Raw genomic sequence first — 27123 nt, forward strand, 5'->3', positions numbered from 1 at the left:
TAAAAGTGCTTTATAACTAACAATATTTAAATTGCAGAAATCAAAAGCGGACTTTACTCCTGAGCATGCTTAATAAATGCACAACACTACTCTGCAGAGTTTTTGGTTCTGTGTTCCACGCCATTCAACGTTCAGTTTTGTAAAAATTCAAATAATGGCCCAAAGTCTCAATGCAATCCAAGTCACTTCTGCCTTCGGGCGCATCTGTGGTTGTCACCATGAAGCTGATGGATATGTGTAACTTTTACATACCTTGTTGGACATGTCGAGAGAAAGGCAAGGAGAGGATTTCCCCCCTCTTCGATATAATTACTGTGTACTGGCAAAGCATGTTAAGTGGAATGGGTCTTCTTTCATAAATATTTTCAGAATGTGCTATAATTTGCTCCTGAAGATGGATAGAAGCTGATTTCCGAAAAGAATTATCCAGATTGGCAAGTGAACTCACTTCCATTATTGAATCACATCTTGGTCGCTTATGCATGGGAGTTTTACTTGAGGTTTGTTGCTTGCTGGACTGCACCAGCAGTCTCCAAGCACAAAACAAGTCCCCCCGCCCCTTGAAATGCCACTTTGTAATTGGCTGTAGTGCTTAGAAGCCATCGTTCTCCCCCCACCCCGGAAACCCAAGTGCCGGGTCATTTTAAAAAAGTAATACTAAATGGAGCTTCCTAAAAGGAATTGTGGGGGGAGGGGGGGAGAAACCCAAGCCTCCTTTCTAAATGTCTTCCTTCTGTTCAGAAAGAACTCCCAGGAAGCTGGAAGCAGGAATCATTTGAATCCCTGCCTCTTGACACGCTTTGTAATTGGCTGTAGTTCTTTCTGTGAGAGAAACGTCCCTCCCCCAAACGTCCGTGTCCTGCGCTTTTTTATGCATGGGGATTTCAAGCGGGCTGACCTCAGGGGAGAGGGAAGAATCGGATTAATAGAGGGACGAGAAGTCCTGGGATTTGTGAGGGCTGGCAGCGAGGTCATCTCTAACGGACGGAAAACTCATGCTTAAGGAACAACCGAGACAGACCAGGGGTAAACGTGAGTGAAAGTACCCATGCATAACCGACCCTTCTCTCTCACACACTCACCCCACATTAAAGCTATACATTTAACCATGCATCACTAGACTTGAAATATTATTGTTCCTGTAATGGCATGCATTTAAAAGGAAAGCGTTTAAAAGGAAGGATATCTTGCTTCCTTTGCTTCGCCAATGTGAGTGAGGCACAGCTTGCTACTGTACATTGCAGACTTGTCCTACTCGCCGTGCAGAGTTAAGCACACCCAAGTCCATTTGGTTTCCACTGGGCTTCGGTGCACCTAACTTGGTATTAACATCAGCCTGTATATAAGAGCTGCTGTATCTAGAGCCTGGCCTGACCTTCTATTTTTAGTAAGCATGTACAGTGTATACGCACTGTATTCCCAGTGTTTATTTTGAGCTGATTTATTTGGGGATTGACAGAGTTGTAAAGGCCAGCTATAACACTGCATGGATTTACATTGCATAAGGCCTGACAGGTATTCAGAGATGGGAAGATTCTTAGGACTCAGCTCTTCAGTCATGTTCCTGGATCCTTTCCCTATAAAGTAGTTCTGCAGTGGGGGCAGGAGGCTGTAACTAACTGTTGCTTCATGCCAGGGAACTTTTTTGGGAGCGGGGGGGTTGTCCCTGTCTCTTGAGCCCAACACGAGTAAGTATATAGATCTGTGTGTTGGGTTTGGAGAAGGCTAACGGGTGTTTGGAAGTTTGGAGTAATAGAAGCTCAGGAAATACTTGCTTTGTTAGGGCTTGGCATTTCTCTCATGTGGCCTGCATTTATTTAATTGCTTTCAGAGAAATATTTCTTGAAACTTGCTGTTTGCTCATTATTTGAAAAAAATGAGGCAAGTTTGGGGATAGTTTTCAGCTGGGAACAATTTGAGTTCTGTTTTCCAGAGAGATAGCTAATAGAGGATGAACCAAATTGTACACAGTTGTGTTTTGTTCTTTTACCCAAATGCCATAAGTTTTTATTTTATCATTCAATATCGTCTTTAGCTTATCCAGTGTGCTAATTGCTTAACAGTTCCAACCTAATTGTAGACTATATTTTTAAAAACCCACATTGAATAATATCTGAAGTGAAATTTGTAGCTATAAGCGCGTTTCACGAGTAAGTACTCTGCGAGCTTCCTGGTACAAGGAAATGTAGAGGGGAGGCACCAATTCACAGTGGCCAGCTTGACATTTAAAATTTCCACCCCGAGTGATTGGAAAAAACTGAATACGGTGCCAACATTTAATTGGGCTAAATGTGTCCAGGCACTCCCCTGCAATCTCTCGCTACAGCGTGTGGAAATGAAATGAAGCATGCTGCGTGCCTCAGCATAGGTAGTTTGGTGGAATAGAAACAAATGTCAATATGGAGAAGTAATGAAGAAAGTGAATCTGTTTTTCAGTCCCTAGAATCTGTGGCATTATGCCTCTGATTCTAGGGACTGAAAAATAGATTCACCTTCTTCAGTACTTCTCCATATCTGACCTTTGTTTCTATGCCCCCATGCCACCTATGCAGGGACATTGGTAATTCATGCCATCGTATTCCCTATTACTATGTATGGGTGTGAAAGCTAGACAATGAAGAAAGTTGATAGGAAGAAAGTAGATTCCTATGAAATGTGGTGTTGGAGGAAAGTGTTACGGATACCGTGGACTGCCTTAAAAACAAATCAGTGGGTTATAGATCAAATCAATCCTGAACTGACTCTAGAAGCTAAAATGACTAAACTGAGGCTATCGTACTTTGGTCACATTATGAGAAGACAAGAGTCACTGGAAAAGACTATCATGTATATTGCTAGGAAAGGCTGAGGGCAGCAGGAAAAGAGGAAAACCCAACAAGAGATGGATTGACTCTATAAAGGAAGCCACAGCCCTCGATTTGCAAGACCTGAGCAAGGCTGTTAAGGATAGGATGTTTTGGAGGACATTGATTCATAGGGTCGCCATGAGTCGGAAGCGATTTGATGGCACTTAACACAGAGAGAGAAACAGTGGGGGAGGGAAGGCAGCATGGTATATAGCCCAATCTCATCAGATCTTGGAAGCTAAGCAAAGTCAGTTCTGGTTAGTATTTGGATGGGAGACCACCAAGGAATGCCAGGGTTGCTATGCAAGGGAAGGCACTGGCAAACCACCTCTGTTAGTCTCTTGCCTTGAAAAACCCGTAAGGGGTCACCATGAGTCGGCTGCAACTTGACGGCACTTTACACACACACACGTAAAAAGTAGAGCTGGTTCTTCTTGGCTTTCCTGTGTTCTCCCTTCCCTATAGAAAATAAGATTGTATTATGAAGGGCCCCCCGACCCTGCTGTTTTTCACTCATTCTTAGCAGGCTTTCTTCCATCAACTGACCACTCACACCTGACCATTCAGACATAATAAATATGTGCCATTTTGTGGCCATTTGTTTTACGGTCATGGATGGGAAAGAAAAATCACTGGAAGCTGATCACGTCCAAGTGTTGTGGAAGAGATAAGTGCAGTCCTGCCGGCATTCCTTCTTCTGCACAAATAGGAAAGGTACAGGGGCCCAGTCCTGTATTGCAGACATCTCCGTTAAGATGGTGTTGGTTTTGCCTGCACATTTTGAGCTAGATACCACCCTTCCTTTCCACCCACTAGCGCTCTCCACCCTGTGCAACACCCATTTTGGGATGTTGCCATTGCGGTGGATGAAGTTGGAATGCCCTTTACAGTACAGAAACTGCATCTGACACATTCTACATCTGCTCCAGCTGAGCCCCGATACTCACTGAGTTCCTTGTTATAGCATCTCTTTCCCACTGCCGCTGATCCAAGCCAGCTAACTGGTGATAGGCTGGAGATCACCCTTTTATAAGGAAGAACCTTGGCATTGGGCACACACTGATATCTCCTTACTACCTCCTGAGCGAATATGCATACGATCACCTGTGCCCTTAATGTATTCTCACTCCTACGTGTTGTCTCTTTACTTGTCTGAGTGTTTGGCTGCCATGGCAGCCCGAGTTATCATAAGGATTTCTAAATGCTTGGAGAATGAGATGAGCTGACACACCTCGAAAGAGCTAAAAATGCTTTGAGAAACTGGCTAATCAAAGGTGCTGGTTAATTGGGCGCGATGAGGTAATGCTTGGCAAAGGGCTTCATACCCAGTCTCATAAAACTTTGCTACTAATCATAATCCTCCTCAGAAATCCAGTGCTTTTTCCCATCAAGCTGCTAAAAGGGGGAGAAAAATGCTTTCTATTCTGGGAATTTTTGATTTCAAATTCTGCCCTCCCACTAACATACTGTATGGCCCCAGGCAGCGATTTAATTTCTCCAATATGTACCTCAGATTTTCATATTTATGGATTATGAGGTGTATCAGTACCAGAGCACTGAGCCTCGGTATGCAAGAAGCATAGAAGAAGAAGAAGAGTTGGAATTATACTCTGAGCATGTTGTTCCATTTTTTTTCTTGATCCCATTGGTCTGGTACTCCAGATACTCATATTAGTTCTATGATGTGGAAGCCACAGCAACACCACATCAGTGCCAGAGTGGTATAGTGGTTTAAGAGCGGCGGACTCTGATCTGGAGGACCGGGTTTGATTCTCCACTGCTCTACATGAGCAGCAGACTCTAATCTGCTGAACCGGATTGGTTTCCCCACTCCTCCACATGAAGCCAGCTGGGTGACCTTGGGCAAGTCACAGTTATTTCTGAACTCTCTCAGCCCCACCTACTTCACCAGGTGTCTGTTGTGGGGAGAGGAAGGGAAGAAGTTTGTAAGCCGGTTTGATCCTCCTTAAAAGGGAGAGAAAGTTGGCATATAAAAACCAACTCTTCTCCTCCTCCTCCTCCTCTCACCCCCAAGGTAATGTGGGAAGTCCTGGACCAGCAATTTCACACCACAGCAGATGCGTCCCTACGTTGTCGCAAGCTTCTCCTGTTACCCAGTAGTGTGGGAAAGAGCAGCAGTGCTGCAGCACCCGTACCCCTGGAGTAACACAAGAACCCAGGCTAAGACAAGACTGAAATAATCTTCATCAGTATATCAAACATGACCCAAGTCTGTTTTGAGACAAGCTGTATTGTTTGCTCCTGCATCTGTCCCATGAAAGGTGTTTGAGAATTTTAAAAACCAGGAAGTATGCACACACCCTAGATGACTAATCTATGAAATGCAAATTGGGCTGTGGAGGCCTTTTGAAAAAAGTATGAATTAGGATGTGCCAAATTATTCTGCAGGTTTAGACCCACGTACTTAAGGTATAAAATTAACCAATACACTTTTTTGGTATCATGGAATCATTAGATATTGAGGGCTGGTTTATTTTGTTTCTTAGTACCATAGCTAGTAACTAAGGGCTGCCTCTAAAGGCTGTTTGCTGCCAGCGTGAGGCACTTCTGCCAGCAGAAGGGATTTGCATGATTCTCCTACCACTGCATATCTTGCTCCCCCACCCATGATGCTCTTTAGGTTACCTGGTCACCAGGAGCAGCATTTTGAGCACAGTGGGCTTAATTGGGAGGAAGGAGGTAGAAAAGTTCCATTCCCCCAGCTGACCTCCACAAATGCTACTTTGGATCTTTCCTCTAAGCTGCTATTACCATACATAACTGGAAAAGAGCATGGCACCTTACTTTTTTCAGCTTATGTGATGGACTTCTTAAAACCCTCAGCCCCTAATTTCTGACCAAATACCTCACCCATCAGATCTTTTTGTCTTTAAAGAACAGGCATTTAAAATGTTTGGTTTTTTTTTTAAGAAAAAAAGAACATCTAGGTAGAGGTTTCTAGGCATGTGCCTCTTCAAGTGTTAACCTGTCGGTGGTAGCAAAAAGGAATCTTATTTGAATTGGGGTGGTGGTGAAATAAAAATGGAGAGATGAATTTCTCGTTAGCCTTTGCTTGGGTGCCTGGCCAGGTGAGTAAATTCCATATCCTTTCTTTTTTATTATTATTATTATTATTATTATTATTATTATTATTATTATTATTATTATTATTATTATTATTATTATTATGTACACATCACATAGGTTTGTCTCAGAACATTTAAGGCTTTTTAAAAAGTTTCCTGCCATTCAGTAACTAAGGTTCACTTGAATGCTGCCCAGCCCAAGGCCTCCTGACTGTACAGCCAGTGAACGGCTGACTTAGGTGAACTCCCTTCATCCATAGATGCCTCAAGATGCAACTCGCCTTACCTCTGCAGTCATTCATAGACTCTTCCACGTGGTTTTGCATTCATGCTATACCCATTCCACTTTATCTCCTGATTTAAACCGTTTAGATCAAGCATACCTAATGATGGTGTCAACTAGGGATTGACCTGCCTTATCAATAAGGTTTAATTTTTATATGACTCGGTATATGACAGCTGAACTGTATGGAATAATGACTTAATTTAGTAAACGGAAGTACCGGTTTGAGAATCCTTTTGCCCAAGCTCCATTCCTAATGTTCTTTGCCCAGACCTAAGAAATAGATTTTCAACAGAAGATCTGCAACCATCATAGAATTCCTCCAAATCTGTATGTATTAGCATACATACAACTTAAGTTTGTTCTGCATTTACTGTCGTTTAGTCCCATGAGCATCAGATTATAATTTTAATTTTCCCAATGTGCAAGCTGACCCTAGTAAACAAATGCTTGCTTAATATTATTCGATATTCTTTGTTTCTGTATTGAACGTGTACCTTTTCTAAGGAACTGCCCTTGTGTCAGACTGTCTTTGCATTTTGGAGGCAAGTCAAAATATTTTCATTTTATCTTTCTCTTGCGGTTAGATGAATGAAGCTATTGTTAGTTTGAATGAACATCTCAGAAATTTAAATGTGCAGTACATGCGCTTATGTTATGCTTTTACTAATTTTTGTGGCCTACTTTAAGTCAAGATTTTTAAAGAAAGGTTTATAGATGCCACTATAAATAAACAGAGTTCTAGCTGGCATGGTAAAGAATTTAGAAACAATGGCAAATAAGAAGAATCAAAATGCATTTTTAGGCATCCGAAGAGCTAAAGAATCCTAGGTTTTGAAAGCATTGTTGTAGAAGGGGCTTGTTTTGCAATCCGTTATGTCACTGCTGATCCCAGTGAAACCCTTCAGAAATGCTGCTTGGATGTTAATCTGGGGTAATTGTGTAAGGTTCAAAGATATTGTGCAGAGGGTTGGACTAGATGACCCTGGTGGTACCTTCCAACTCTGTGATTCTATGATATTACTGTGCTCACCTGCTAGTAATCAAATGCTTTATAGAACTGAGGTACCACTTTGTATTTTAGATGTGCGATCAAGTTACTAGATGGAGGGTTTTTGGGGAGTCACTTTACACATTTACCTTACAGGGTGGGTAGCGTGCTATGTGTTCCATTTCTGGCACAGTTAACATATCCATTCTTTTTCTGATCTTCTTTTCCCCAAGGGTTGTATTGTTCTGTTCCCTTCTGTCAGTCTCTTCCTCTTTGTCAGGATACCCCAGTGTCCCTAGAGGATGCTTGCTTCTGTAAGTTCCTGCCGAGGCTTTGCCAGTAAAAGGGTGGGGGCATGAATGATTGCCCTGTGATTTCCTTTGATGGTCTGCCAATTCTGCTTTCACATTGAGTTGCAATCTGACAACCGAGGGTGACACCCTCAAGACACCATCTTTCGCCCCTTGTTTCCCGGAGGGGAACCATAGTCGCCTGCTACTCCAGCAGAAGCCATAGCAGAGAACAAACAATAATACGTGAAGTAGATCTGAAGCGGGTATCCTGAAGGATAAGGAGAGATCCATTGATGTTTCAGCCGTGCTAACAAAAATGACATAAGGGAAAGAATATGGGGAGGGGCTGTGGCTCAGTGGTAGAGCATCTGCTTGGCATGCAAAAGGCCCCAGGTTCAATCCCCGTCATCTCCAGTTAAAGGGACTAGGCAAGTAGGTGATGTGAAAGACCTCTGCCTGAGACCCTGGAGAACTGCTGCCGGTCTGAGTAGACAATACTGACTTTGATGGCCCAAGGATCTGATTCAGTATAAGGCAGCTTCATGTGTGTTCATATTTATTTTGGGGAGGGGCCGTGGCTCAGTGGTAGAGTGTCTGCTTATCATGCAGATTGTCCCAGGTTCAATCCCCAGCATCTCCAGTTCAAGGGACTAGGCAAGTTGGTGATGTGGAAGACCTCTACCTGAGACCCTGGAGAGCCGCTGCCAGTCTGAGTAGACCATACTGACTTTGATGGACCGAGGGTCTGATTCAGTATAAGGCAGCTCCGTGTGTTCATGTGAAAGAAAATTAGCAGATCCACAGAAAACAGTGCACACATGTTCTGAACGGTACATAACGCACAGTGACTATTTTACACCCCACATCAAGAAGATAGATCTGACACCCCCCTCCCAAAAAAAGACACATTCGTAAGCAGTGATTCAGTTTATCTTGACACGACGGGCTTCCTTGTATGCGTTAGGTAACTTGCCACTGAAAGAAAATGTTACCTCTGTAGCCAGTGGGGATATTTGATCCCTTTTTATGTGGAGAGAATAGAGAAATTAGCAAACACCTGTTAGCCAGGTTGCCATTAATAGCATGCAGCAACAGAACTGTGCTGCAGTCCAGACAGAGGCTATGTTTTATAGCTCTGTTTTAGACAGCCGTTACCTCTCAAGAATAAATCTAATATGAATGGCTTTCACACATCCCGCCTCTGCATAGTTAAAGCTGACCACAAAGTAGCAGACAGATAATCAAAACTGAAAAGGAGAATGGTCTGGCAGATGCGTTATGAATATTATTGCCGCCATAAATCTAATAAATGGTAGTGGGGTTCTGCATCATTAATAGGTTATTTGGAGGCAGGGAAAGATTTCCTACCTCACATAAAGAGAGTCTCACACGACTGCTGTATAACCAAAGCTTGCTAAGATGGCTGCATCTAACCGTCCCAAAAAATACTTCCTTCAGAAAGTAAAAGTGCTGAGGATTATCACTTTGAATAATGAGAGATTTGCATGTGATGCGGTTGCGTTGACTTCTCACAATGAGACACACTGGACAGGTAAAACACTAGATTTTAAAGTAATGAGTGGGCCAATAAGATACATACAATGAAATATATATATAATTTTGCATTCAGCTATGTCTCCAGGACAGACTATTCAAAGCAAAAATTAGATGTATTGAGACTGAATGGAAGCCGTAATGCTTCTAGTCGCTTCATGGCTAATGTGTGTTACCCTGAGCTTGAGGGCCTGTGGGTATGTCCATTGGGGAAAACAAAACAAAAAAATGGTGGGATGCCTCCCAATTTGGGTATAATACTATGGGTTGGATCCCAGCTACAACATCTGTGCATGGGAAAACCTCCGTATCCAGAAGCTCAACTTTTCCACCTCTCCTTCCTGCTGCAGCCTGAAATCCCCTCCATAAAGGGGATTACTGGGCTGCAGCATGAGGGGGAGTTAGCAACTACGAAATTAACAGCGTTCAGAGCTGACATTCGGAGCATGCAAGACAGAAGAGTCGGATTGGGGGCGGGGGGAAGGCCATGCATATTTGAAGTGCTATCACCGTCAGCTTCACAATGGCACATAAGAACATAATAGAAGCCATGCTGGATCAGACCAAGGCCCATCAAGTCCAGCAGTCTGTTCACACAGTGGCCAACCAGGTACCTCTAGGAAGCCCACAAACAAGATGACTGCAGTAGCATCCTGCCTGTATTCCACAGCGCCTAATATAAGAGGCATGCTCCTCTGATCCTGGAGAGAATAGGTATGCATCATGACTAGTATCCATTTTGACTAGTAGCCATGGATAGCCCTATCCTCCCTAAACATGTCCACTCCCCTCTTAAAGGCTTCTAAGCCGGCAGCCATCGCCACATCCTGGGGCAGGGAGTTCCACAATTTAACTATGCGTTGTGTGAAAAAATAATTCCTTTTATCTGTTTTGAATCTCTCACCCACCAGCTTTAGCAGATGACCCCACGTTCTAGTATTATGGGAGAGGGAGAAAAGCTTCTCCCTGTCCACTCTCTCCAAACCATGCATAATTTTATAGACCTCTATCATGTCTCCCCTTAGCCGCCTTCTTTCCAAGCTAAACAGCCCTAAGCGTCTTAACCGCTCCCCATAGGACAGTTTTAACCAGCCAGGACTGGTTAAAAAAAACAACTGGCAACTCTGAAGGGGATGGAAATTTATCTTACTGACAGCCAAGAGAGTAGAAGGATAGGGAGGTTTGGGCATGTTTTTATAAACATTTAAAATAATACAGGAACTGTTGGTGCTGCTTGAGTAGGGTTGGGCTGATGGGGGTGGGAAGCTAGAATGATTGATAAAAATGGAAAGCACTCGTCATTACACATTGTTAGTTAATTACACATATCAGGGCCACCTGGATCGCATAATTAGGGTGGGGACATTCAGGCAGAGAGAGTTATGGGAATAGGTAGGTGGATACGGAGTTGGCTCTTGATTCCTCCCCCTCCTCCTGTTCACTAATGTACATACATAGGGCTTTTTTTCTGGCATGTCCCCCTGGCTTCACTGCCTGTCCTTATACAACCTCAAGAGCTTCTTGGTTTAATGGATCAGTCTCCTGATGCTGAAGTCACACATGCATCCTGTATCCAGATGCAAAGTTTTTGAAGAAGAAGAAGAGTTGGCTTTTATATGCTGACTTTCTCTGCCAGTTAAGGGAGAATCAAACCGGCTTACAATCACCTTCCCTTCCCCTCCCCACAACAGACACCCTGTGAGGTGGGTGAGGCTGAGAGTGTGTGACTTGCCCAAGGTCACCCAGTTGGCTTTGTGTGTAGGAGTGGGGAAACAAATCCAGTTTGTTCTTAACCACCATGCGGCTGCAGTGATTCCAGCCACGCTAGTAGAAGACCCTCTTCTGAGTTCTGCAGTGTTTTGGTTGACGTTTCTACAGCCATTCGGGTGTGTGTGTGTTGCTGCTTCATGTGCTTTTTGCAATAAGCTTTTCTCATGCAGTTGCATTATGGGTAGTGACTACATAGCAAGTTTCCAAAACTGGGCCATAGATAGTCATGAGGGAGGTGTTGGAGTTGGGGTATCTATAGAAGGAGAAAAAGAGTTGATTTTTATATGCCGGTTTTCTCTACCACTTAAAAAAGAATCAAACTGGCAAATAATCACCTTCCTTCCCATCCCCACAACAGACACCCTGTGAGGTAGGTGAGGCTGAGAGAGCTCTGAGAGAGCTGTGACTAGCCCAAGGTCACCCAGCTGGATTAATGTATAGGAGTGTGGAAACCAACCCAGTTCACCAGATTAGCATCTGCTGCTCATGAGGAGTGGGGAATCAAACCCGGTTCTCCAAATTGGAGTCCACCGCTCCAAACCACTGCTGTTAACCACTACACCACGCTGGCTCTCGTGGAAGCTGGATGGTGTTGAATAGTATGAATGCACTTAATTCTTCCTACCTCTCACGGATAGTCAAACTGACCAACTTTACTAAAAGTCCAACCCTTTACTAAAAGTCCACTACAATATATTATTAGCAGAATTATTATTTTTCCAAAGTTTAGATTACTTTGTGGGGTTTTTTTTGAAAAAGGAGCATGCAATGGTAGTGTTGGAAATTTGTTTCCTTTAGGAACTAGTGTGTGTTCTGTCATTCCATTAGTGCCTATTAGAATGAGACAAATGGGCTCTTAATTGAGTGAAAACAGAAAGAATCAGCCAAAGAGCATAAAATTTGCACTGTTTCCCCACATTTTCTGCAGAAACATGTTCCGTTGCCAACTGGCAAAGAAAAATGGCAAGAGATGTTCTTTAGCTTCACTTTTTCATACCCCTTCATAGTTTCCTTTTTGGCTGCTGATTACGTTTGAGGGGTCAGCAGAGCCCCACCAAATTTCATCAAATGCTGCATGGATATAATCCTAGCTGTCCTTTGATTGTGAAAGATGAATAGTGGAGAAATGCCAACCTTACTTTGTACCACTTATTTTGTAGTGGACATTTCGTATTAGAATTGGACAGCCTGAGCCGGATATTTATCTGTAGTCTTGGATAAGTGCACCTTGAGTGGCCCTAACATAATTAGTCCTCTTCTCAATTAGTATACACTTCCATATTTTAGGTTTCTTGTCACAGCTACTCAAGCTATGGGCTAAGGGTGCAGCCTTTATCCATTTAGTGACTAGAGCCAGCGTGGTGTAGTGGTTAAGAGTGGTGGTTTGGAGCTGTGGACTCTGATCTGGAGAACCAAGTTTGATTCCTCACTCCTCCACATGAGCAGCGGACGCTAATCTGGTGAACTGGATTTGTTTCCCCACTCCTACACATGAAGCCAGCTGGGTGACCTTGGCCTAGTCACAGCTCTTAGAGCTCTCTCAGCCCCACCTACCTCACAGGGTGTCTGTTCTAGGGAGGGGAAGGGAAGGTTTGCCAGTAAGCCAGTTTGATACTTCCTTAAGTGGTAGAGAAAATTGGCATACAAAAACCAACTCCTCCTCCTCCACCTTCTTCTAGATGAACTGGTTACAAATTTAATGGAATTTGCAGCTTAGTCTTCACCAATCTTACTCAGAAATAAGTCTCTTTAAAATAAGCAGAATTTACTTGCATGGAAGTAAATTTACAGTGCAATCCTGTGCAGAGGTACTCCAGTCTGAGCCCAGTCTGGAGTACCTCTGTTTACGATTGCACTGTTAGCATCTTCAGGTTAATCACTAGTCAACTGCTTTGTCCAGTTGATATCCACATGGCAACTTCAACCTGTATTCTCTGGACTGAGGCCATTGTATATTGAAAAATTCATTCTGCTTTCAGTTTAACTTTGGTCCAAGGCAGATCATATGCTGTGACTATTTATAATTTACATTTTCCATTGTTTATGGGATTAGAAAAGTGAAAGGCCCACAACAATATGTCTGTTGGTGCACCATGTGTAATAACAATGCCTGTTTCTATTTTAGTCAATAATAGTCCCCGCTCATAAAGGTAAGAGTACCTCATCACATTACTCTTAGACAGGAAGTATGCAACCCCGACTTTCACTAGGAGTACAAGCTCATCATTTCTCTTCTCTTGAAGTGCTGGTTGAGATCTAGTTGATGAGAGGGATAATTTATTATAACATTTGCTGTGCAGATAAATATAAATCAAGCTTCTTGCAATGCCGTCAGTGCCATACCTGTTCCACCCTGCAAAGCATGAAGAAGAGTTTCAGTTTTTCACAGTTTGATAGTATCCAGAGCCACCTTGCTTATATGTGAAAATAGGTTCACAGGTCAAAGTCTGGTAGTTGTTTTTAAAAGTTCCTCCTGCAATTTCTGTTGGGTTGTTTGATTTCTAAACCAGCACTCCTAAGTCGTACCACTCCAAAACATATGTTTTAAATGGCTTCCTAGTCTAAGTATAGAAGAAGAATTGGTTTTTATATGCCGACTTTCTCTACCACTTAAGGAAGAATCAAACCAGCTTACAATCACCTTCCCTTCCCCTCCCCACAGCAGACACCCTGTGAGGTAGGTGAGGCTGAGAGAGCTGTGACTAGCCCAGGGTAACCCAGCTGGATTCATGTGGAGGACTGGGGAAACAAATCCAGTTCACCAGATTAGCCTCCACCGCTCATGTGGAGGAGTGGGGAATCAAACCCGGTTCTCCAGATCAGACTCCACCGCTCCAAACCACCGCTCTTAACCACTACACCATGCTAGCTCTTTTTGCAAAACACCAGAAAATTTCAGAACGGGTCCAATAGTATATTTACTATGTGAAAGGTCTTGTTAATGACACTTTCTAAATCAATGGGATAATTTACAAGTGTTTTTCCCCCTAAATGGTCAAAGCTATTTACATATTTTGTTACAAGAGTTATGTCAACGAGATGGAACTTAACCTTCTTGGCATCCACATGACAACCATCAACTTTAAAATCTTGTTGTACTCTCTAGACCGTATACTTGCGGCCTCAGCATGCCAGTTTTCTATGGCCCAGGTGTACAGATGCTGTGTTTATAAACCAGAATAACAGGCTAGGAAACTTCTAAAGTTTGCACCTGCTTAATGAACCATCAACATAGCTGAATGTTTTGACAGTTTACACAGTTTATAATCCGTATAACAGCTGTGTAAGGTAGACCAATACTATCCCTCTATTACAAGTGGGTTGAGGGCTCTGAGGCTGAGAATAGGAGCTTGTTTTCATGAACCAACTGAGTTCATGGCTGACAAGAAATTTGAAATGATGGATGCTTTTGACCACTGTGGCTTGGGATCCTGCCAAAAATTATTGGATCCTACTGACTTTCTCGCCTTCCTCTCCCGCTACGGCCCAAAATTCACTAATGGGGGATGGGGAACCACCCCCCAGGAATAGCATGAATGGGAACAGGTAACACACACGCCCATCAGTGGAAATCTTCAGCGGAACCCAACACACTGCCTCACTATGTTTCTCATTAGGATAACAATTGATTGTGTGCATGCAGATGTTTCATTCATAAATAGTACATAAGAAATGCTATAAACAGAGGTTGTCTAGAACCACAGATGTTTGTATAATTGACAGGCATAACTGCATGAGCCCTGTTGAACAGTGAAGCTGTATAAAAACCAGCTGTATACAAACTTAGGAGGGATGTGATGTGTCCGTACAAGTGGAACGGTTGAGAACTGGGTGTGGAATTTGGTGAGTTTCCTCAAAGTGTTCACATAGAAAACCCACTGCCTCCTACTGGTCATTCAGACACAGAGTGACGTTAATCTTTTGATCAAAGAAGCGTTCACCATTCAAATCCATTCCATAAAGATATGATTCTCTGAGGAGGCAAGACTGAGAGAAAATGAAGGAAATTGGGAAATATGTGGGTATGAATAGCAAGGAAAATGTTTTATCTAACACAGAGTATATGTACCTTAGCCCTTCCATCCTCCTTCCCTTTCATGCCTTTTTTGGGGGTATGAATTAAATTACTAGCGCTATGAATATTTGCAGAGCTTCTGAAGGGGTCTGTTGAAACTGACACAAACCAGAAAGTTATTTCATGTCTTTCTAATTTATCTATTTAGAACAATTGCAATTAGTTCTCGCACATGTCACGGTAATTTACAAACTTGCCTTTGGGGGTACAGATATGTACGCATTCCATAAGGAAAGCTAACTTCAGTAAGCAAACATTGTGCTATTCGTTTAATTAGGACACATGTTCCCCTTTTCCAGAGAAACTGCTCGAGGCGGCTTACGAAGTGAAAGATCATTGACTCATAGAACACAAAAATAATTAAAAATAATTAATCCTATTAAAAACCTAGCCAAAGCATAGAATGACACAAATTTACTTTGCAGCCTAAAAAGGGCTCAAACCCGTTCTCAGGCTAAGAGCAGACTGTGAAAGCAATTTTAAAAGTTCAACCCCTTATCTTTTTAACCAGGCTTTTAATTATGCTTTGGCCTTGTGCCTACAGGTGAGTAGGGTAGGTGCTGCTAGGTGAGGTTCAAGGGGAAGGACATTCTCCAGGCGAGGTGTTATCACTGGAAAAGCGCTGTCTCTGGTCACCACTCACCAAACCTCTTCTGGTGGGGGCATAGAGAGCAGGGTGTCTGAAGAGGGAGGGGCTGTGGCTCAGTGGCAGAGCATCTGCATGGCATGCAGAAAGTCCCAGGTTCAGTCCCCAGCATCTCCAGTTGAAGGGACTAGGCAAGTAGGTGGTGTGAAAGACCTCTGCCTGAGACCCTGGAGAGCCGCTGCCGGTCTGAGTAGATACTACTGACTTGGATGGACCAAGGGTCTGATTGAGTATAAGGCAGCTTCATGTGTGTTCATATGTGACTATTATGATTACTTTTTGAAATGCCAGTTCTACCATCTATGTATTGAATGCTGTTTGACCAGTGGGGGGGGGGGAGAGAATTGCTACCATGACTGCCCTTTTACAAACATCCTAATTTCAGTGCATGTTATAGTTTCACCAAGGAGCCTGTTCACACTTTGTAACGACTGGATAGTGCCGGGACATGCTTCTTTAACACCCGCTTTTATGAGCCAAGTGGCTAGTGGTGCCTGAAATGCCAGAATGACAGGCTATGGCATTTAAACTATAATTATAACATGCCGTATCATCTGAAAGGAATTTCATATGTCAAGATAGACATTGGATATTGTGATATCTCAAGACAAATGAAAATTAATTTGACCTTTTAAAAGATTATGTATTAGCCCTCAGGTGTGTGTGTATGTTATGTGCCGTCAAGTCGCTTCTGACTCATGGCAACCCTATGAATCAGTGTCCTCCACAACGTCCTACCCTTAACAGCCTTGCTCAGGTCTTGCAAATTGAGGGCTGTGACTTCCTTTATAGTGTCAATCCATCTTTTGTTGGGTCTTCCTTTTTTCCTGCTGCCTTCAACTTTTCCTAGCATGATTGTCTTTTCCAGTGACTCTTGTCTTCTTAGGAGAGAAACTTCATTCCCAATAGGTCAACTACTTGGTTTATTACCCTACCAGTGCAATCCTAACCAGGCCTATTGAGGGCCAAACTAAACATTACAGTTTTTAAAGAGTTGAGTATGGGTTCCCCAGACCTAACTCATGTTCCCACAGTTGCACAGCAGCTGTGGGCCGCAGTTTATTAATTTGTTTTTCAAAAGAGAAAGCCCAAATGGGCCCAGAAGGACTCCATGGGGGGAGGAAGGTCTCCTGCCTCCCCCCCCAGCTATTTTCCAATGCAAAAACTGTGCTGGGGAGGGGAGTTATTTCATGATTTTTGCTGCTCCTCCTGGAGTATCTGTGCACATGATGTTTAGTTTGGTCCCCAAAATCCTACTGAAGCTCACTCGCTGTGGCTTACTTCCAGAAAAATGTGCTTAGGATCACACTGCTAATTAGTTTCATTTTAAGGAATGGTAACCTTGGCTGCAACTCTAAGAACACTTTCCAGGTAGTGAGCACCATTTGATAAAACCCTACTTAGCCCTACTTAGAATGGTTTCCATTAAACACTGATCTACACTTTTGTTGAACCCAAAATATTTGGGGTGTGTGCGTTAACTGCCATCAAGTCGCTTCTGACTCATGGCAACCCTATCAAAGTCCTCCAAACCCTATGATGAGACAATCCAAAACAAAAAATATTTGGTACACTATATAAATTATTTAAAACATTGCCACAAAGTGTAAGAATTAACATGGAGTACAGTACCTGAGGGTACACCCGCCACCTCAGGCTTTCTGCATAGGCCACAACTCTGCATAAAGTTAGGCATACTGAAGCCCATATTGTAGTTCTGTTATAATTGCGGATGGGGCGCTATGAATTCCATCACTACTAAGGCAAATTTTTAAACCTTATTAAACAAAGCCACATTTTTAAGTTAACACGTTACATTAATTTCTACACTCCAAATTCCTAACTCACTATGTGATTTGTATGATCTCTTTCAGTCATTGTTTAGTCATCCAAACAGTTATTCCAGTATGAAATATTACAGTTACGATCCAGTATTTCCCAGTACTTACCCTTCTCCAAATATTTATAGAAATGAAGCTTTTAAATGTAGCTCCTAACTTTATTTCTTCCGATGACAACCTTCTTTTACATAGGCTTCCTTCTGGCTGGAAGAAGTTTGAATGTTTCAGCACATCTGGAAAACTCATTAAAAATAGTAACGATTGACCAAATGCTGCCTTGTGATGGTCCATATTCTGTATATACATATTGATGTTAGAGTAGCAATTCAAATTCACACCCAGGAACTCAGACTCTGCAGTTCCAGTCCAGTTCTGGAAAACCGTAGTAAATTACCCATCCTGCATTATCGTGACTTTTTTCATCTGAGTTCAGAAAATGTCATAAAAGTGTGCATAGGATTCTACACAATGCAAAACTGCTGGCAATTCAAATAGAGTCTTTGACTGGAATCCAGATGTTTTGCAGTATCTATATGTGAAAGTGAAGCAATTTTTGACATTAATTTGGCCTTTTCCTCCCTCTTCCCAACACCCTTGAAATTAACTGTTTGCTATTATTGCTTTGTCCCATCACCATCACCATGGAAGACCTCTGAAAGGTCAAAGGATTTTGTAATGGTAACTGAGATTATCACTCTTTTATTATGACCTACCTGGGCTATACTGTAAGGTACTTATCCTTCACAAGTTCCTAGTCATTTAGACAGATGCTGACATTTAGACAGTGCATTTACCACTGGTATCTGGGGGTGGTCACAGTTTGTGATTCTTTTTTTGGGGGGTCAGGCCTGATCTCTCATACTTGCAGTGCGAGCCTAAGCAGAGTCACACCCTTCTAAATCCATTGAAGGCAGTAAGCTTAGAAAGGTATAACTGCCTAGAATTGCAGTATTATTCATTGCTTGCTCCGATTTCCTGAAGTTTATAACAGGTGAATTTCTCTGTTCTCTAAAGACAATCTGTGCAATCCTAAGGCGAGTTACTGCAGTCTAAGACCATTCATTTCAATGGGCTTAGACAGGAGTAACACATTAAGATTGCACTGTGAGCCATATCAATCAGTTTGGGCAGATGCAAAGTTTTTTTGTTTTTTTTTTACAGCTGGCTAACATTTCAGAACCAGGTCTGCATCTGCTCAGCCCTTCTCTGTCTGTCCTTACTGGTTTTTATTCCGGAAGGATGGGAGACCTGTCTTTGCAAAGGGGTTGTTGATTTTTTTCCTTGCTTGGCCAGTTCTTTTCTAGCTCAGCTGTTTTTTCAGCCTGAGGTAGGGCCAGAAGAGACCAGTCACATGTATGCAACTTGCCAAAAGGAGTGCATGGAATGCTATTTTGAAATCTGTGCGTGTTTGTTTCTAATAGTTGCAGATCCAAGAAAAATAAAAACTAATACAAGTCTTCTGGGGTTTACTTTCACTTGTGAATGTGATTCTCTCTCCCCCACCCACCCCCGGCCTGGTGCCTTCCTTAATCCCTCCAGAGAGTCTGTTCCTTATACTTCTCATTAGTATCCTGCACTCATGGGAACAAAAGTGCGATTTACAGAGTTTTCGATAATGTTCATCTTAGTGAGTCTTGAGATAACTCTAGAATCCTTTTGCCATGATCCAAAAGACATAATAAAGAGCCATTTAGCCAGTTTATTCAGGTAGGCAGCAGTGAGGACTAGATCTCATTCCAACTATAGACGTTCTCCTTCCTTTTGAGTGATCGCCTGAACAAAACCATGAGTACAGGAATCCAAAAAAATGGTGCCAAAATGCTGAGCAAAGGCGATAATGTGTGTGTACACACCTGCAGTGCTAAAAGAAGGCTTCGCAACCTGAAATTCCTTTAGATGTGTGTTCATCAAAGGTAACTTATCTCTTGGACTATGTTAAATTATCATTGCTGTAGATCTAATAGACTCTAAGAGAGAACAAAATGTGCTGTGATTTCATGATTGTAAGCTGCTTCTAGAGAGGAAACAACTTTTTAGAACTAAAGAGACAGGTCTGCTACTCAGTTGTTCAGGAGACTAATGGATATGTCTCAAGAATGTAGCCCCAAAGAGCATTTTGCCTGGGTAGGGGTCAAAATTTCTATTCCTTGGCTCCATCATCAACCAAAAGGGAGACTGCAGCCAAGAAATCAGAAGGCGATTGAGACTGGGAAGGACAGCCATGAAGGAGCTAGAAAAGATTCTTAAGTGTAAGGATGTGTCACTGGCGACCAAGATCAAGTTAATTCATGCCATCGTATTCCCTATTACTATGTATGGGTGTGAAAGCTGGACATTGAAGAAAGCTGATAGGAAAAAAGTAGGTTCATTTGAAATGTGGTGTTGAAGGAGAGTGTTACGGATACCGTGGACTGCCAAAAAAATAAATCAGTGGTTTATAGATCAAATTAAGCCTGAACTGACCCTAAGCTAAAATGACTAAACTGAGCCTATCGTATTTTGGTCACATTATGAGAAGGCAAGAGTCACTAGAAAAGACAATTATGCTAGGAAAAGCTGAGGGCAGCAGGAAAAGAGGAAGACCCAACAAGAGATGGATTGACTCAATAAACGAAGCCACAGCCCTCAGTTTACAAGATCTGAGCAAGGCTGTCAAAAATAGGACATTTTGGAGGACATTGATTCATAGGGTCCCCATGAGTCAGAAGCGACTTGACGGCACTTAACATACACAAACACGGGGGTCGAAATGCCTGGTAAGTCCATTACTGACAGCAAAACATCTCTATTTCTGGAAGATTAGTATGTCCTCATGCCATAGGATGTATAATATTCTCATACAAGCATCTACTTGGGAATAGGTTATCTTTTCCAACAAGCCTAGTGACATGTTATATAGACACACACACATTTGTGTTCATGTTCATGCACCTTAGATGCGCGCACTCTCATGGAGCTACAATAAACAAGCCAACTATCTTGCGCTCTTTTAACCAGTTCACACCTCTTGTGTTATTTGGAAACCACTAAGTTTTGTTTGTGGTTAGTCAATACAGGGGTTGTGATGATAAAATGTGCGGGCCTTTAACACATTGATATTTTTGAAGTGGAAACTGTAAATGAGCCTTCTGATCAGCAGTGCAAAAAAACCCCACACAATAAAACCCTCAGTTGCCTTCCTTTTTAGTGAAGTGTGCAAACAAGCAAGGTGTAGGGGTTTTGTTGGCTGGCCAGCATCCATTTCCTGACTAGTTCAGTGTTTAGAGTCATGTGATTCTAGTACCAGTCCAACAGTTCCTGCCATAAAAAGAAGGCTTCCCTAATTATCTTTTTATTTCAAGATCGGTATCTGAGGTTTTGTTATTCAAACCGGCAACATGAGGGTTGCAGATTGCTCTGATGGTTGTTTTCATCTGGGCTTGGTCAAAAAAAATTTCCTACTTTTCTTTCTGGTGCGCTGCTTATCCATACATAATGAAGAACGCTAGAGATGGGTTGGCAGATCTGGAATTTCCCTTCATCCCCAGCAATCCCTTTGATGTTCCCATATTAAACTGGGACTCCGTGGGTACAAACTACTGGAAATGTCTCCTGCACACACCCTGCTGAAATATATGAGATTCATGCAAGACAGTAGAGATTCTTGGGCTTGTGCCAACAATTAAGCTTATTTTCAGTCTCAGAAAGATATGTGGGGAGAGGTTTATTTTCATGTGGATGGAGGGAGTTCTTTTTAAAAACCCTGATCTAACGTATAGTGTAACTAACCTTATTCACAGTCAGTTAATGACGTTGTGTCAATGGGGCACATTATCAAATATGTTGCAGCTTTCAGGCTAAGTCAAGTAATTTATTGACCCATGACAGCCGCCATACAGGCTAGAACAGCTCCCAGATTTCCTCGTTCCACTTTGGATATTATCAATGATAGGTTCACAACAGCATTTGTACCAGCCACAATGAGATCAAAATTAAGTCAAGTTCCATTTTGCTGTTGGGTATTAACTCTTCTTTCTTTCTGTACTCTTCTGACCCACAGGTCTTGAGTAGTTTCAATTAATTCCAGCTAAAAATAAAAGGAGGAAAGGAAGAATTTGCACCAGTGAGGACAGGCTATACCATATTAGAGAAGATGTTTTGTCACAAGGTGGCCAAACTCTCATGACCTGAACAAGGAATTTAGCTTTAAAAAAAGTATTTGCTGGCCTAGAATCCATTAAAAATTTAGTAACTGAAATATCTAGGGGAAGCTTGTTTTGATGGCTTGATCCATTTCTGTCTAAACTTGTACCATGGACATACAAATAAAACATGCTTCACAGTTTCTGGGATCCCCAAACCACAACTGCAATATCTAGAGGGTGTTAACTATATGCACGTTTATGATGACATCCAAGCTGAACAAATTAGCTTGAAGATGTCAACAACGCTGTATATATTCTTAAAAATCACATTTGCTTAGAGGGTCTGGTCAGGTTGAAGTCATTGATAAATGTGTATTTGTGATTTGTAGCCGGTAGTAGGTAAGAGAAGTTTGAGAGAGAGTACCTCTGTGAAAAAGCTGTGTGTGATGGTGGTGTAACTTGCCAACAAAAGCTTGAAAACTGTGATGAAAGGCAAGCATACGATTGCTTAGCTCAGAGGTGTTTATGTAGAAAAGGCCTGGAAAGCTTACATAAGAATATCAGGGACAGATGACAGGCTTCCCCGAAAGACAGAGGACTTACCAGTGCCTTTTGTCTGCAATGTGAAGCTGAAGTGGGCTGTTGAATATATTTTAGGGCAGACTTTTGGTGCACTTGGGAATGCTAACAGATCTGACCATTGCCCCCTGGTGAGTTGCATCTGCCCTGGAAGAAGGAGAAAAAAGACATTTTTTTCCAACCAGTATACAGTTTCTGGAAATTCGAAGCCATGGGTGGGGGGCTAGAAATTTTGGTTAAAATTTAGATGCATGTAATACTTACTTTCATATTGAACAACATTTATTTTACTGTTTTAACATGATAAAATGCACCATTTACAAATTAGGATATAATATTTTACTATATGGCATATATAGGAAACGCAAAAGTATAAATGCCTTAGTTTTCTACAAGAAAAATTATGACTATACCCAATACTAGAGAGAGATTAGATTAGTTTAGATATGACTGGCTTTATCCTATACTACCCGAGTATCCAAATCTTAGCTTTTGATATTTAAGAGGCAGGGGAAAAAATAAAAGTTGAAAACCGAAAGCACAAATTTTGTGGCAAACAAAAGTCTTATATGGACAGGAAGAGTCTCATACAAGTGCAGTAGGACTAGCAGCATATTTGGACGCTGAGTTAAACCTTATAACATTGAAAGCATCAAACTCTTCAATAGCGCATTATCATTACTCATGTTGTGTATATAACTGTGGACAAAATTAGGTTCACATAAACAATATGTCCTTGAAAATATGTTAAATATGTCTACACAGGAATTTTCATGTATTTAATTCTGAACCTGGCCTCAGAATGTGAATTAAAAAAAAAATCCTTCCGCAATTGGGCCAGGTACAGAAGGGGGAGATGTTCTACAAACCTGGGGGAGCCCCAGGATTGCAGGAAAACCCCAGAAATAAAAAGGGGGGTAGTCTGCCCCAAACCCATTAAACAGGGATTTTTGTAAAAGAAAGGAGCAGCCAAGAGAAGGAATGAGCAACAGGCAGCAGAGGCGATGTGGGAGAAGGAGGAGGAGGAGGCAAGGAAGTTAAAGGGAGGGAGAAGAGGCAATGGTAATGACAGTGAGGAAAGAGAAGGGAGGAGGAGAAGGTGGTTCTGGTAGGGCTGAGGGCGAGTAAGAGAGAGGAAGCCAAGGCCACTGGGTGGGTGGGATTTCCCAAGTCCTCGTGGCCACCGTTGTAATTATTTAACGCTGTAGATTGACTTTCATTTAAAAAATCTTCGCTTTGCACATGAGTGAATAAAACAAACACCTTCTCTTAAAAAGCATTCCGTTCATTCCAAAAGAGAAAATGTTTCAGTATTTTTCAGCACTCTGACATATATCTCATTTTTTTTCGTGGGAGGGGGAGCTCTAATTTTTGCGAAGCTTTGCTGCCAGAGCCCTCAAAGTGTGTCGTTCCCCAATCCAGCAAAGGCTTTCCTAAAAAGAAAAGTCTTTTCCAAGCATCTGAAGACAGGGAGAGAACAGTTGTGAAGCGCCTCGCTGGGGGATGTAGGGCCACAGAACACGCCCCATAATATGCAAGAAACTGGGGTTCTGTAACAGGTACTTGGGGATTCCCTGACAGACACGTTGACGGGGGATGTGTTCCCTAAACGCAGAAAATTTGAAATCTAGCACGACAAAGCATTCACAGTTTCTTCTCTTGTCCCTTTCTTGGTAAATAGTTGACTGGGGCGGCCGCAGAGTATTGTGGCAGTACCAGTCAATAGTGCCTATTCGTATTGGCAGAATATGCCGTGATGGCGAAACGAACCAATTTAATAAACAAAAGACACAGAGAAGAATTTTCTCTAAATTGGAGGCTTCATTATGCTCATGTGAAAGTTACAAGGAGTTGAATGATAATATTAAACTGTAATTTTAAAGGTATTCTTGTTTAGTTTAAAAGAAATATAGTAATAGAGAACAAATGCATCATACTTTAGAATGTTAGAGATTAAAATGGGATAAAAGGTATATTCCCACCCAGTGTGTGTGTGTGTGTGTGTGTGTGTGTGTGTGTGTGTGTTCTGCCTGTCTTCTGCTAAATAATTGAACAGTAGGTACAATATTTTTGAAGCACTATTGTAATGCCCCATTTTCCCCCATTGCTTTTCTTTTATGTTCTTTCCTTTATTCTTTTGAAAATAAAAAGATAATAATTTTTTAAAAAATAGTGCCCAGCGCCCAGTGTTATCTGACCAGCGTCCAATACAGGACAGTGGCTGAGATAATGTCCAGTTTGACCCATGGATGAACAGCTCCTTTCTACAAACTCAGCTGTGATTTTTATTGAACATTTTTAGTTTTCACCATAAAATGGTTTGCCAAGCAAGGTTTGGATCTAACTCTTCATTTTCCTGAAATTAAATTCCTCCCACTGGACTTTTAATATATTTTTGGATTACACATACTCATTTGAAGTGAGAGTTTGGCCTTAGCAGAAGGACTTCTCTTTTCACAATATTGCCAAGCAAGTAGCTTTCCGTCTGTCTCTTCTCCATCAGTTATGTGAAGCTGTCTTTGCGTTTAGGCAAGTTTATGTAGGATTCACGTGCTTAGCTCTTCTATTTCACATATAACAAATGCTGTCATTAAAAAATGGCTGTAAATCCCATAAAGTTCCATTTATCTCAGTAGGACTCGAGGATGCATCACTTTGGACGGGCTCACTGCAGGGACTTAAGAGCGGATTCCAAAGGAATTGTTAAAAGTTCGATTATAGTCATTAGGAGTTCCAAATAAATCTTTTATCAGTCATTTCAAGGGTTTATACATTCTCCTCTTCTCCCATACCTAATGCTGTTGCATGCGTTCTGAGTGTTTCATGGACTAGGATCTGGAAGACCCAGGTTTGAATCCCCCAATCTGCCATGGAAGCTTCCTCGGTCACACATTCTCATCATAATGTACCTCGCAGGGTTGCTGTGAGGATAAAATAGAGAAAGGGAGAATGTTGAAGGCCGTTTTGAGTCCCCATTGGAGGGAAAAAGTGGATTTTAATGAAGTAAAATGTAATTTTAAAATGTAGGAATAGTTTGTAACCCATGTTTGGATTATCATTAGCGATCAATCACACAGCATATATGTGCCATATACATACTGTCATGACCCCCCTCGTACCAGCTCAGCAACTCAGACTTCTCAGAGGAATATCCCAAGGAGTCAAGGCCACCAGCCGGGGAGGGCGAGGGAGAACCTAACATGGCCGAGGTGCCTGCTGACAATGGTCTAGCAGCACCAGAGGCCGTCTCGCCTGAGCCTGCAAGGGAGGCCTCACCACCAGCCCCTGAAATCGTCACCAGGCCTCCGCTGGGCGGGACATGGACCAAAGCCCATTGCTTCCCAGGGGACATTCTCACTCTGCGGCAGAAGGCCCAGGCCGAGTTCGTCCAAAGGAAGCGAAGTGCTCGACTGGCTGTATGCTACCTAGGGTTGTCAGGTCCTTCTTTGCCACCGGTGGGAGGTTTTGGGGGATGGAGCCTGAGGAGAGCGGGTTTGGGGAGAGACTTTGATGCCATAGAGACCAGTTGCCCATGCGGCCATTTTCTCCAAGTGAACTGATCTCAATCGGCTGGAGATCAGCTGTAATAGCAGGAGATCTCCAGCTAGTACCTGGAGGTTGGCAGCCCTAATGCTACCTCAACCCAGAGCCAGGTCGTCAGAGCAATAGTTTCTTCACAGGATCCTGGCCAAACCACAGTGCAGCTGCAGCAGCTCAGCACCTGCCAGCATGGCAGCTGCGACTTATTACTTCCCAATCTATTGAGGCTGAGGCTGGCGAAGGCTGCCTTGCTGGATCAACCGGTCACTAGCCCAGGCCTGTGTGCCAGCTACAGCTCCTTGCCTCCAGTTCCAGCTCCTGGCTGCCAGTTGACTCTCCCAAGACTCGCTATCTAGACCTGAGGGCCTGCTCCAGAGGAACAGAACATAAGAAAGGCCGTGCTAGATCAGACCCAGGTCCATCAAGTCCAGCAGTCTGTTCACACAGTGGCCAACCGGGTGCCTCTAGGAAGCCCACAAACAAAACGACTGCAGCAACATTATCCTGCCTGTGCTCCAAAGCACCTAATATAATAGGCATGCTCATCAGGTCCTGGAGAGAATAGGTATGCGTCGTGACTAGTATCCATTTGTACTAGTAGCCATGGATAGCCCTATCCTCTGTGAACATGTCCACTCCCTCTTAAAGCCTTCCAAGTTGGCAGCCATCACCACATCCTGGGGCAGGGAGTCCCACAATTTAACTATGCGTTGTGTGAAGAAATACTTCCTTTTATCGTTTTTGAATCTCTCACCCTCCAACTTCAGCAGATGACCCCGTGTTCTAGTATTATGAGAGAGGGAGAAAAGCTTCTCCTCTGTCCACTCTCTGGGTTTGAACCAAGGAGGAGTTCTGGCTAGGCCTGCCTACAGGACACAGGACACATATGATTGGAAGCCATGGCTTATTATGGCTCTTCAACACATATACACACATGCAATGATCATGTGTGACCGATCAACATGTGGATGTCATGCTTTTCCTACATGGAGGTGCTTATTATGTATGAAAAATTCAGTGTGTAAAGCATCATACCCAGTGGAAAGTCTGCTAGACACTATAAGGTGGGCCTTTGTATGTCTGTGGTTGGGAAAATAATTGGGACAACAACTGAAATCTTAATTTGGAATAATTCCATTTATGATAGAAATTTATCTGTAAAATCACCATGAGCCAAACACCACACTCAACGTTTTCATTAATAGCATTCTGACTGGCAGCAGATTCAGGCCTAATAATAATCCAGGCCAACAAACTGACCACAGTCATTTTTGTCTGCTTTTAAGCTTGCTGTGTTTTGTTGGTGGAAAGTGTTGTCAAGTCACAGCTGACTTATGGTGGTGACCCCGTAGGGTTTTCAAAGCAAGAGATGTTCAGAGGTGGTTTGCCATTGCCTGCCTCTGCGGGGAGGCTGAGAGAGTTTTGAGAGAACCGTGACTGGCCCAAGGTCACCCAGCAGGCCTCATGTGGAGGAGTGGGGGATCAAACCCAGTAC

General features: G+C 42.6%; 1 protein-coding gene across 1 annotated transcript in view; it reads left to right on the plus strand.

Annotated features, from left to right (window-relative positions):
• The window catches only part of NFATC1 (nuclear factor of activated T cells 1), a 148417-nt gene that overhangs the window by 16076 nt on the left and 105218 nt on the right, over positions 1-27123 (plus strand). The gene's annotated exons all lie outside the window — the stretch shown is intronic.

This window comes from Euleptes europaea, chromosome 8 (assembly GCF_029931775.1).
Source record: "Euleptes europaea isolate rEulEur1 chromosome 8, rEulEur1.hap1, whole genome shotgun sequence".
Taxonomy (NCBI): domain Eukaryota; kingdom Metazoa; phylum Chordata; class Lepidosauria; order Squamata; family Sphaerodactylidae; genus Euleptes; species Euleptes europaea.